General features: G+C 54.7%; 2 protein-coding genes across 5 annotated transcripts in view; both read right to left on the minus strand.

The window, feature by feature from the left end:
• The window catches only part of PPIF (peptidylprolyl isomerase F), a 531,572-nt gene that overhangs the window by 88,444 nt on the left and 430,258 nt on the right, over positions 1–12,870 (minus strand). The window contains exon 1 of one of the 2 annotated variants that reach the window (XM_049789677.1): positions 755–758. The exons of the other annotated variant lie outside the window; for it this stretch is intronic. The gene's annotated coding sequence lies outside the window, so the exon portion shown is untranslated. Of the gene's footprint in view, positions 1–754; positions 759–12,870 lie in introns of those variants that run through there. 2 annotated transcript variants of the gene reach the window in all.
• The window catches only part of ZMIZ1 (zinc finger MIZ-type containing 1), a 95,958-nt gene that overhangs the window by 64,170 nt on the left and 18,918 nt on the right, over positions 1–12,870 (minus strand). The window lies entirely within an intron of this gene.

Consider the following 12,870-nt stretch of genomic DNA (forward strand, 5'->3'; position numbering starts at 1 on the left):
AAGGTGAAGGCTCCCCTAAGGGCAAGGAGGGGCCCCAGAGCCTTCCTCACAGCAGTGGGGAGCTTGGTCCAACCCCAATATCCTTCTGCCATCCTGAGAGTCGTCAAGCCTCACCTGGGCAATGTCACTCGAGTCTGGGAATGAATGGGTTACCGGAGGCTGGAGGTAGTCCTGCTCAGGGACTCTCAGAGGCTATGGAGACCCATGGGGGGTGGGGTTACATCCCTGCTACATGAGGCCTCCCCCTCCCAGCTGGCACCACATGGCATCCACAGTCTGTCTCCCTGGCGTGGTGGTAAGGCCCCAAGCTCCAGTCCTGGTGTCTGGGATAGTGTTAGCAGTCAGCTGAGCTGGTGATCAGGGACCATGACAGGCCAAAGACAAGGGTCAGAGAGCACAGACACAAGATGGGGTGGAGGTGTGGGAGGGTCCCAGATGCCCCTTCAAAGTTCTTCAGAAAAAAGTGACTTTGGGGGGACATGGAATTAGGGCCACACTCAGTGGTGCTTGGGACTTACTCCTGGCTGGGTGCTCACTCTTTGACAGTGTTCAGTGGGCCATGTGGGGTGAAGGGGATCAAACTGGAGTTGGGTACAAGAAGGCAAGTGCCCTCCTCCCTGCTGGACTATCTCCCCAGCTCCTAAGACATATTTGTAACTTGGTGACACTTGCTGAGTTTGTGTGACATGAGCAAGGCTAGATTGGGGATGCCCACCCCTCAACTATCCTGCAGGCACCAAAAAGCATTTTGGACCAGTCTTGGGGTCCATACACAAGGATCTGCTCCCTTGGCAAAGGATGCTCCTGGGAAGCTTCAGAAGGAGGGAGAGATTGGGGTGACTTGGGCGCCCAGCTCTGCTGCTCTAACGAAACCGCACAGGGCCAGAGGCACAAGAGGGATGGGGCCAGCCCTGGGTAGACACCCTACACAAGGCTTTCATCTCAGGGAACAGGCCTTAGGGGGTATCCATGAACAAAGGGGTCCCTGGCCTGAGCTATCAGGGTACAGCTGCCTATTCTGCTCCTTTGAGGAAACATGGGTGTCCCATTACTGGAGCCCCAGAATGTCTCTCAATAAACACATTTATTTATTTATTTATTTGGTTTTTGGGTCACACCTGGTGGTGCTCAGGGGTTACTCCTGGCTGTCTGCTCAGAAATAGCTCCTGGCAGGCACGGGGGACCATATGGGACACCGGGATTCGAACCAACCACCTTTTGTCCTGGATCGGCTGCTTGCAAGGCAAACGTCGCTGTGCTATCTCTCTGGGCCCGATAAACACATTTTTAAAAAGTCTTTGGAGGCACATTGCATGTGTCAACCTGGATTCAACCATTAGCACCCCATAGGGTCCCCTGAGCCTCGCTTGGTGTGTACTCTTGCCCCAAGCTACCTCAAAGAAAAGCCCTGGGAACTCATTTCCTTAAAACTGCCTGTGAATTTTGGCCCAACGGCAATGACAGAACCTCCGGAGAGGAAAGGGAGGAGGCAAGAGGGACAGCAGGGACCCCCACAAACCGCCCGGGAAGGTATGAACCAAAATGGGAAGGTTCCAGAAGACAGAGAAGTCCCTGAGGACCCTGAGCCTGGGCTCCAGGTCTTTGGGGTATTCCGGATGCTGATTATCAATGATGAGAGAGCACTGGGGGGTCCCAGGGAGGCACTCACAGGTGGGCAGAGCCTGGGGCTTCCCCACAGAGAGCAGTATCTGAGAGAAAGATCCAGAAAATGTCACCCGGGTGTAGATGAGGCATAACGGCCGCCATCTATCAACCTCCAAGCAAGACACCATCTCCTACTATGCCAGCCTGAAAAAGAGCGGGAGGGCTTTGGAGTCAGAACCCAGGTCCCACTCACATCAAGGGCCCTAGTCTCAGGGGCCTCTACACCAACAGAAGAGAGTGTGGATTCCTGAAGGGCTCCGTATGCTCGTGGCCCTGGACTTGGTCTGTGGGCTACACTCAAGATTGGCGTTTGCCTTGTGGAAGTGTTGGTGAGGGTAAGGCTGAGCTGTGGAACTGTGCTAAGGGCTGAAGAGTGGCCCGCCTGATTTGGGAAGGAAAACCACATGCCTGAGGCCTGATGGGAGAGGGACGGTCCTGACAGGAAGCCACATTCACAATTCACCAGCTTTTTAATTAACTCGCCTAAAGTGATTCCCTGCTTACGCTCATTCTTTTGAAAATTCCAAAGTGCTATTTCTGACCTGTGATTTACTATTGCCGTACGGCTCTATAAGCAGTGTTTTAGCTTAAGTGGCAGTTGCATATTAATTACAAAGTTAATTATGTGCTGTGTAATCGTGCTGTAATTCATTAGTTTACTCGGCACTGAGAGCCTCACACTAATGGCGCGATCTGACAATGCAGCCCTAAGAAAGACCCATTGGAAATGCAGAGGGGTCCCTGGAAGCAAGGAGACCCCAACTCCACTCATAGGCTCCTCTGCTCCACCTGAGGCTGGGTCTTCACACTCCTGTAGACCATGTCGACACAGCCCAGGGCCTGGGCACCCTGATACTCCATCTGCCTCCCCCTCTGCTGAAATGTGGGGGACACAGCTGGCACTTGATTTGCCCCCAGTCACCACCATCCCCCGACCCCCCGGCTCCTGATGAAAGCACAAGAACAGGAACCAAATTTGTTTAAAATTACTCACGGAACAGAGAATCCACGCAGGTGAAAAATTAACTGCTCAGAGATGAAACAAAGGGGCTGTGGGAATGGAGGGGGGAGAGTGGGGAAGGTGTGGATGACATACAGCTGACCCATTACCAAGCTGTTGGCACCTGAGACCCCAGCAGAGCGATAGGCACTCTTTCTCCCAGCTCTGATGCCCACCCTGGCTCGAAGTCCCCTGGCCTACTTCCATGTCCCTTTCCCTGCGGCTGGCTTGTGACCATGGCCTCCTCATGGAACATTCCACCAAGTCTGTCTGAGTTTGGCCATGAGGCCTGATTTTATTCCTCTATGCACAATCTCAGGCCTCATGGACTCAGGGGCCACACTGAGCTGGGAAAGCCACTTGGGAGTGGCAGCGGACATGTCACCCCAGAGCCAGTCAGCCCAGATGCTCAGGGTTCTTTCTAGAACCACCTTAGCCAGCACCCCATGTGCCCTGTACTGAGGCCAAGCCTGCGGGCTGCCAATGGCACCAATAATCCCACAGCTGAGCCATGCGCCCTGCCCTTCTGCCCACAGACCCACAGCTCAGATTTCTAGCTCTGGGTGCGTGATGGGCTCCAGACCTGGTGGCTGAGACCTGGTACCTCCAGATATGACATGCTGCTGGTTTTTATTTCTGCTGAACTAGCACCATGAAAGAAAGGCATGTGAGCCCACTTGGCCCCTTCTGGCTGCAGAGATGAGAGGAGAGAAGGGCCCGCAGCCCAGCTGCACGAGAGGAAGATAAATAAAAAACAAAACAAAACGTGTCCTTGCACCACCGCGGAATTCTGGGCGCGGAGGTGAGGCGCGCAAGGTCGGGGTGATTGCGTTTTCTCTCCTTTCCGAGGCTGCCAGCTCGGCAGTTTCAGGGGGGGCCAGTTTGGAAGGAAACTCATTTGGGGGTGGGGGGAGGTATGGAGCAGCCAGAGAGAACCTTAGTCTCCTTTTCCAGGGCACACACTGGTTTCCCCAGCAACAGAGCAGTCCAGCCCCCCAAGTTCCACCCAGAGACCAAGACTTGGCCCAGGATGTTCCCAGCAGCAATTCACAGCCACTGCCCTATGGGCCTTTTGGCCCAGGCAGGCGAGTTGCACATAGTCCCCGACATCCTGTTTCTCACTCCCCACCACTTGCTTCTGCCCCAGCATCTCTGGCCATGCAGGTTAAGAACACCAGAACATTTGCAGATGAGCCTGAGTTTGCCAGCACTTGGGGACCCCAGGGAAGCAGTGAAGGTTCAAAGAGATGTTTCCTGTCCAGCACAAATCCCCATGGCTGGAACAGGGACGCCGAACCTGTCAGACAGGGGTAGCAACTACACCAGGAACAAGGCAACAAGGAGTGAGGGACCGGACTAGAGCAATAGCAGAGTGGGGAGGGCATCTGCTTTGCAAGTGGCTGACCTGGATTCTGTCTCTGACATCCCATAGGGATCCCCAAGCCAGCCAGGAGTAATTCCTGAGTGCAGAGCCAGGAGTAACCTCTGAGTATCACCAGGTGTGTGGCCCAAACAACAACAACAACAACAAAATTAAGAGAACCACACACATCTCAGTATTCCCTGTCTGCAGCAGACTGAGGTAGCCACCTGGCCCCACCCTAAAGGTCTGGGAAAGGGACCTTGTGCCTGAGTCAGCTAAATCCCAACCAATGTAGTAGGGAAAAGACCTTCCCCATGTACGCGACATGGAACCCTATGCGAAACCCAGGCAGGAGCTACTGGGAGAGCGAAGGCCAGAGCGAGGACAGGGCTCTGGCAGCAAATGCTCCCTGGAACCAGCCAAGAAAGCACTGAACATCTTGGAACAGCCAACTAGGCTGGAGATGTTTGCCAGAGAAAAAAAGAGGCAGTATAGCTGGGCCTCCTCCCATCCCCTCTCAAGAATACCCTCGAGGCAGAAGGAAGGTGTGAAGGAAGAAGCAGAGAGGTGCAGCCCAGGGCCACTGAAGAAACTGAGTGGAGACAGGACAGTGGTCAGCATTGGCCACCACAGGGCCTCACAGGTTAGGAGTCAGGGAAGGTGCTCAGTGCACCCATGCAGGCAGGGTAGGGCAATGCAGGGCTCTGAGCTCTTGTCCTTCCATGCAGAGCTGCTTCCAGAATGCCAGGCATGCCCAGTGCTTTCTGTGTTCCCAGACTTTCTTCTCGTTCCTGCAGGGCCTAGGACCCAATTCTGGGCTTTACACATGTAAGCAGAGGCTCTGACTACAGTCCACACCCGGGACCCTGAGAGGGACTGTTGGCATGATGCCCTCAAGGACTGGATGTGTATGGAGGGAATGAGGGATGGGGGAAAGGGGCAGCGTGCTACTGTGGGCTCCCAAGTGTTCCCCACAGTCAGCAGTAGTGGTTGAGACAACCCCTTGTCTGAGGGCATGGAGGACCAAGGCAGCCTGCTTGGGTCTCTGCGTGGGTGAGCATCTGGCCCATGAGACCCACAGGATCTGTCCCCTTTGGTCTGTTTTCAGGAAAGGGGGGGGGCGCGCTGGACAGAGATGTGAAGGTGGTGGGGTAGCAGTGGTGAGAGGGAGATGGGATCCCCGAATGCGCTTTCCTGGGCCTCCCCCACCTTCTCTAAACACTTCCAGGAGGCCTGACTTGCTGTGAGCATGGCTCAGGGACAGGGTCTGGGAGCAATTTCTGCAAACACAGTGCTCGAATGGCTCAACCTTGTGCCTACAGTCTCCTGAGAGAGCAACCTCATGCCCACACACCCTCTTGCTTTCCACAGAGGGAGCCTACAAGGACAGCTAAAAGGGACCACAGACTCTCCTGCCTATATATCCTCCTGATAATGCAACGTCCTACCTACACACCCTCTGGGCTGTCAGACAGTCCTGAAGACCTGGGGCAGGCCTAATCCCCCGTGGCCCAGAGTCACTCCATCCAAAAGCTGGGCATACTTGTCTCTGACATAAATTAGGGGCCTGGCGGCCTGTGCACACTCATAGCCTGATGAGGCAGAGGGGAGGCTGAGTCCTAGGGGGACTAGCAGGGGGACTAACCCAATGTTCTCTCTACTGGCAATGGTCCCAGGACTGCGATGCCAACCCAGACTGGCACAGGTCCTTCCTGGTTGAAAACAGATTTAAAACATTGACACTTATTACTCTTTTAATTGGGGCGTGGTGCCCAGGATTTGGCAGTGATAGAGTTTACTCATGGTTCTGTGCTCACTCCTGGCAAGATCAGGTGAACTATATGGGAATCCAGGGATTGAATCTGTGTTGACCATGTGCAAGACAAGAGCCCTATCATTTTAAGCCCTTTACACACACTCCTATCCTCCCAGTAAGACTGTGTGTGAAATATGAATGTGAGTGTGTGAGACTGAGTGCATGAAACTTAGTGTGTATGAGTGTGAGACAGTGTGTGTGTGACTGCTTGACCAAGTGTAGGAGACTGAGAATGAGACTGTGAATGTGAGTGGTGTATAGCCTCTGGCTCATGCTACCACAGGGCGTGTGCAACTGATTCTAACCTGAGATCAGAGCTGCAACTCCCCCACAACCTGCCATAGAGTCCTGGAAAAGTGGACAAGTGTGAATCCAACCACAGCCAAGCTAGGCCTGGCCTCCGTTCCCTAGGGAATATCCCCCAGCCTGCTCAGGGTCCTGCAGGTCACAGGCCAACTTGGCTCTAGGCATGGTGACCAGTGAGCAGCGGTCTGGTGCTCTGGCCCTACCATGTACACCAGAGGAACTAGGCCCTGTGGGCTTACCGTCCACGTCCCCACAGGCCCCATGGCTCTGAGTACTCTGGGGCAACTCCTTGGACACACACAGCCAGTGAATGGACCATGGGATGCCCAGAGCTCAGGTCCCAGGAACCAGTTCCTGGCCCTACACATTCGCTCTATGTTGAGAGTATGGGGAGATGGGGCAAGCCTGGGTGTCATGAGGACCCCAACACTGTCCCCAGGAGGGTGCCCTGGGAGATGCTGCCACCTTCCACAGCCCCTAGGTTCATCTCCTCATGATTGGCACCTGGCAGTGAGGGCACAACATAAAGGGCCCCTCATGGTCCCTGTGACCCTACAGTCTACTCCTGCAAAATGAAATATGGGGTTCCAGGGAAATAGGCCTTTGAGTGCTTGACTGAAGGAGAGGCCTCAGACATGCAGGCATGTGATAACATGCATGCACAATATACCCAACACACATACACACAAACACATATGTGCATAATACACCTAAATACATGCACACATCCACCCCTTTATGCTCAGAGCTGGGTGAGCTGGGGCCACAGAATCGGCTGCCCCGTAGCCTGAGGTGTCTTGGGGACCCAAGTGCCAGCCCTAAGCCTATATTTGCTGAGAAAATATTGCCTGGGTGGCCGTAGTGGGCACACTACAGTCAGGGGAGGTCACTAGTGGGAGTGTGGGGATGAGCTAGAGCCTGGGAACTGGGGGCTGCAGGCACAGGGGAGGGGAGGGGAAGCGGGTAGCAGTCCCGGGGGCCTTCGGTAGGGTCAGCAAGGGGGCGGGCAGAACATGATTTAATTCAGGGTTCAGGCCTGCTGCAATTCCGCCAGGCCACTAGGGGAGGGTCTCGGACTCTGTTTCACTACTTTTTAGCTTTTAACAATTGAAGGAGGGCCACATTGGCTGTGTGCTCAGAGTTGAGTCCCAGCTCTGTGCTCAGGCAGGGCAGACCCACAATCCTGCTCCCGCACTTCCGTCGTCTCTCCTGTATTAGGATGTCATTTACTTTTCTGGCGTGTTTAGCTTGGTTTAGTCTTTTGGTTTGTTTGTTTTTGGGCCACACCCGGTGACCCTCGGGTTACTCCTGGCTTGGGGGACCATATGAAATGCCGGGGATCGAACTGAGGTCCATCCTGGGTCAGCCGCGTGCAAGGCAAACGCCCTACCGCCGCGTCATCACTCCAGTCCCTTGGTTTAGTCATGCTGTGGAGACACACCTGGCAGTGCTCAGGGCTTACTACTCCTGGCTCTGTGCTCAGGAATCACTCCTGGGGACCATATGAGATGCTATGGATCAAACCCAAGTTGGTGGCATACAAGGTGAGTATCCTCTCTACTGGACTAACTCTTGGAGAACCTGGCATATTTTTTTATTTTTATCTTTTTGTTTTTGTTTTTGGGTCACACCTGACAGCACTCAGGGGTCACTCCTGGTTCTACGCTCAGAAATTTCTCCTGGCAGGTTGGGGGGATGATATGGGATGCCGGGATTCAAACCACCGTCTTTCTGTGTCAAAGGCAAAAGCCCGGGCCCGGAGAGATAGCACAGCGGCGTTTGCCTTGCAAGCAGCCGATCCAGGACCAAAGGTGGTTGGTTCGAATCCCTGTGTCCCATATGGTCCCCTGTGCCTGCCAGAAGCTATTTCTGAGCAGACAGCCAGGAGTCACCCCTGAGCACCGCCAGGTATGGCCCAAAAACAAAACAAAACAAAACAAAAAAAGGGCAAAAGCCCTACCGCTGTGCTATCTTTCCTCTAATTTGCTCTTGGGACAGTGTCCCCAGCGTCAGGCTGGGCTTGGGGACAGAGGAAAGGCATGGAAAGTCCTTTTTATTTTGGGGGGGGGGTTGGGTCACACCCGGCAGTGCTCAGGGGTTACTCCTGGCTTTACGCTAAGAAATCGCCCCTGGCAGGCACAGGGGACCATATGGGATGCTGGGATTTGAACCACTGCATGGAAGGCAAACGCCTTACTTCCATGCTATCTCGCTGGCCCAAGAAAAAGTCTTAAAGTGACACCACCCCTGGGCAGCCGCTGGCCAAGCCCTGGGCAGGCACTGTCCTCAAACAGGAAAAGGAGGAGTCAAGTGGACAATACAAGGGAGGGAGGGCACTGGAGAGCAGTCTGTCCTAGAGGGAGGCCAGGTCAAAGGGCAGTCTCCCCACCCAGGGGCCAGTTGAGGGCAGGAAACAGGCCCAGAGATGGTGGCTCTGAGGCTGGGGTCAGGGCTGGGTTCACACCATGTTTCTCTGGCTGGATGTTTGGGAGGTGCTCAGAACCCCACAGGACCAGAGTCTACCTCAGGACACCTTAAAGGCACTGTCTGGATTCTCACTGCTGGGCTGTCCCAGAGGTAAAGGGGGGTCAGCCAGTCCCCTGTGCTCAGACCCACTTCAGGCTGTTTGACTCATACATGGGTGCTAGGCTCTGGGGTGCCAGACTTGGTGCTGGACCACTCTCGTGGGTAGCCAGTGCTGCTGACCTGAGATCACCTGCATCCTGGGTGCAAGTTGACCCAGCCACAAAGGCTCACATAGAACACCTGAACACAGTCCTTGGTCCTGACCCATGGGGACAGGGCCTGGGCACACTCGAACCTGGGCAGCCCGGTCCAGGAAGGGGCCAGGTGGCGGCACAGGGTGGGCCTCCTTGTCTCTGTGTTGCCCCTATCCAAGCCTGCCCAGCCCCCCATGTCTGAGACGGCTGTTGCCATGGAAACTGCCCATTCAGTCCCGAATGGATAATGCAGCCAATGTGTTTCTCATTTCCATGGGCTGGAGTGTGGAGTGGGGCCTGCTGGGGATGGGGGTGTCCCAGCCTGGCAGGACAGACCCCCTCCAGAAGGGCGTGAGACTCAGCCCCCAGCCCTCCCACCCAGCCTGAGAGATGCACACGCTGGACCCCAGATCAGGACTGGGGGCTGAGCAGGGCACAAGAGGCCTTCTCTGTGCCATCAGCCCCTGAATGCTCTCCCAGCGTGGGACACTTTCCAGTGCTGTGGTGAGTGGACTGGCTTCCTACAGTCTCAGGGGGACAGAGTGGGGCTCCTGCCCCCGAACACTCCTGACCCCATTAGTGGGGGCTCTGTACGGTGCAGACTCTTCCCCACAGCTGCCTGGCACTGGGGGGAAACTCAAGTTATGGGACATGCTTGTGCAAACACATGGGGGCAGGGGCTAGTCCCCCACCTTGCCGCACCCTGGGAAGGCTGATGGTTACAGACTTCCTGGGTCCTCCCTACATCCAGGCCTCCTTGTCCCTCCTGACCTGCAGTGACCACCTGGGGGTGCAAGTCTGCAGTCCTTCTGGCACTGGCCCCCAAGAACCCTGGTCTGTCCTACTGCCCATAGTTCAATAATCCTGAGGCTGACAGACAGGTTGGGGGAGGGCAGAGGAGGTAGAGATGCCTGGGGATGCCACATGGGAACAAAGCAACAGGGCAGGGGGGCTCCAACATCCTCCAAGCAACTGTCTGGCACCACAGATGCAGAATTTGGCCTCTTGAGGGCCCAGATGTGGGGGAGCAGGCCTGGGAACTGGGACACTGGGGAGCCCAGATGTGCAAAGGGGGCTAAGGCACCCATCAGGAGCAGAGGGGAGGTGAGGTCAGGCCAGGCACATGGGCTCAGAGTGGCCCACTGGCTTATTTCCCAACAGGATAGCCCCAGGTGCAGGGGCAGTGGGGGCATATCCAGACTGGGCCAGCACAGGCCACTAGCTCTGGGAGTGACACTTGTCACCATGTCCCTGATCACATCCCCTCATGTCCAGCTCAGGCCCCAACTGAGGGCTGTGGCCCAGGTCCTTCAGACCATGAGGCACAGCTCACTGACACACATACATACACATGTTTACATGTAAACACACAAACAAAACAGCACAGTATGTGCACACATGTAAACAGAAATGCACACATGTATGGAAGCACATACATATGCATTATTCACTGCAATGTGTTATCAAATACCTGTAAACTCACTTTTTACTTTCACCTTTTGAGTTAATCTGCACAAGAACCCTTAATAACGTCTACCCTGACCCTCAGGTGATTTAGTTAAACTCTGGCTAATAAAAGTAGCAAAGAAAGCAGCAAGAGAACTAGCAGCCTGGCTGACTCAGTAAGATCAAAGAGGCTGCTCAACACCCCCTGGCCAAAATACACTTCCTTCCATGACTGTCTGGTTTTGTTTTGTTTTGTTTTGGGGTCACACCCGACGGTGCTCGGGAGTTACTCCTGGCTTTGTGCTCAGAAGTCGCTTCTGGGAAGCTCAGGGACCATATGGGATGCCGGGATCTAACCGGAGTCTGTCTGGGGTTGGCTTCTTGCAAGGCAGACGCCCTACCACTATGCTATCCTTCTGGTCCCACTATCCTCTGGTTCCAACTGTCTGGTTTCTTGTGCTTCGCCCCTTGCTGCCAATTCCTTCATTCCTTGGTCAGCACGCCCATTGTGGATACTGAGAACTGCAGGCGGCTAAAAGCCAGTTGCAGGGAGCTGGAGTGATGGCTCAATGGGTAGGTTATTTGTCTTGCATGTAGTTTACTCAGGTTTGATCCTGGCATACCGTATGGTCCCCTGAGCCTGCCAGGAATAACTTGTGAGTGCAGTGCCAGGAGTAACCCCTCAGTGTGATCAGGCATGGCCCAAAAATAAAAACAAAAGGCAGATGTCAACTACTGGGAGACCAGACAACCAAAGAGCCGAGCCCCAGAATTTCCCCTTACACACTTTCACATACACACATATACATGAACATACATTCACATGTACACTTATGGCATATACACATCCAGTATACTCTTTCCCTTTTCCCTTCGAGGGCAGCTTTCAAGACCATTTCCCAGGCTGCAGAGATAATATGGCCTTGCATGCATGCAGCTGACCCAGGTTCAAAGCCCAAAGTGTCCCCTAAGCCCCTCCAGGAGTCAGACCTAAGCACTGCCAAGTGTGGCCCCGTAACAAAAATTCTCCAGACAGATCAAGTATCTGCTCTGTGGAACCAGGGCCACCGGGGAGAAGCAGGACACCCACTTCTGGTCAGACTCATTGGACAGAAACTGAGCTGGCCCTTGGCCCTGCCAGACTCTCTGAGTGGGAACAGGTGTGAGGGAGGCCATGGCCAGTCCCTACAGACTAGCTTGGACACAGTCGAACCCTCATCAACTCACTGCTTGTCAATGGAGAGACAGGGACCATCACATAGCCACCTGCTCTCCACGTCTCTAAGACCCCGGGTATCGATCGCCACCTCATTGTCCCCACCAAGGTGTCCGGATCCGCCTATATTTTTCATTATATTTTTTTCCTAAGAAGCAGGAACTTGAAGCTGCTCCTTTGATTAATTACCAGCTGCCTAACTCCGCCACGAGCAATTTCTGGAGTGGGAATGAATTACCTTGAAAAACATCCGACAGGGAAAGCCGGCGTGAAGGAGATTCTCAAAGGTCGCCTCTCGGCTGGGTGAGGGGTGGCTGCCAGCCACTGGGACCCTTGTGTCATGGCCCTACAGGCCTAGGGACTTCTGCTCAAAGTACCCCCCCCATACCTTTGAGAGCTCTATGGGCCAGGGCAGTCAGTGCCCCACATGGTGTCTGTGCATCTATGTGGGGAAATGGGTATTTAAGGAGCAGAGCAAAGGCTCCCTTTTGGCATTTCCAGTCCCCCCTTGAATGCCTTCTCTGAGAACCCACAGTCAGGGAGATAGGGCTCAGAGCAGGGAGCACTATGCTATGTAACTGCCCTGGGGCTGGGGTAGAGCCTGGAGGTTCCCGGTCTGGTCTGGGCTGTGGCTGTTCAGGGGTGTATGGGGCAGGAGGGGTGGAGGGGACGACTCGGGGCCTCACCAGGGCAGACGCTGCCCCACTGCCAAGGCTGGGCCTAGGGACAAAGGATGTGGGGTTTTGGGAAGGTCCCGGTCTTGAGTCAACATTATAGACTAGAGGAGACCACAATGGCAGTATAGAGCCATGCCATGTGTGATCACCCCCCATGACAATGACCCAGTGCTGTATGTGACTCTCCCCATGACAATGACCCCTGGGTCATATGTGACCACCCCCACGATACTGCTAAGTGTGACCAGATGTGGGCATTGAGGAGAGGTATGACTAGTCATGAACACCATAAATGTGGCCTGGGTATCAGGAAGAAGCCAAGAGAGGCATCGGGAGAAAGAAGTGCCATATGCTGAGGGATCTCCGCCTGTCTCTCTTATTAAAAGGGGAACTGAAGCATGGAGACTCCTCACACCCAGAGCTGGCATAACCTAGACACAGTGCTTTGGGAGCCTGGGGTGGGCAGTAGGGCACCCCCCTAGTGACCACTAGTGATCCCTTATGACCAGTTCCCCTTGTCTTGTGCAGGAGTTCAGACTGGCCTTGGGGAGACGGGGTTCCCACCTGCCCCTACCTCCAGACAATGGATATCAGCCCAGTTGGGGTGACTAGTGTCAGCCAGCGGGCCCATCCACCCCTACCACAGGGCTGAATCAGTGCA

Source organism: Suncus etruscus, chromosome 15, assembly GCF_024139225.1.
Source record: "Suncus etruscus isolate mSunEtr1 chromosome 15, mSunEtr1.pri.cur, whole genome shotgun sequence".
Classification (NCBI taxonomy): domain Eukaryota; kingdom Metazoa; phylum Chordata; class Mammalia; order Eulipotyphla; family Soricidae; genus Suncus; species Suncus etruscus.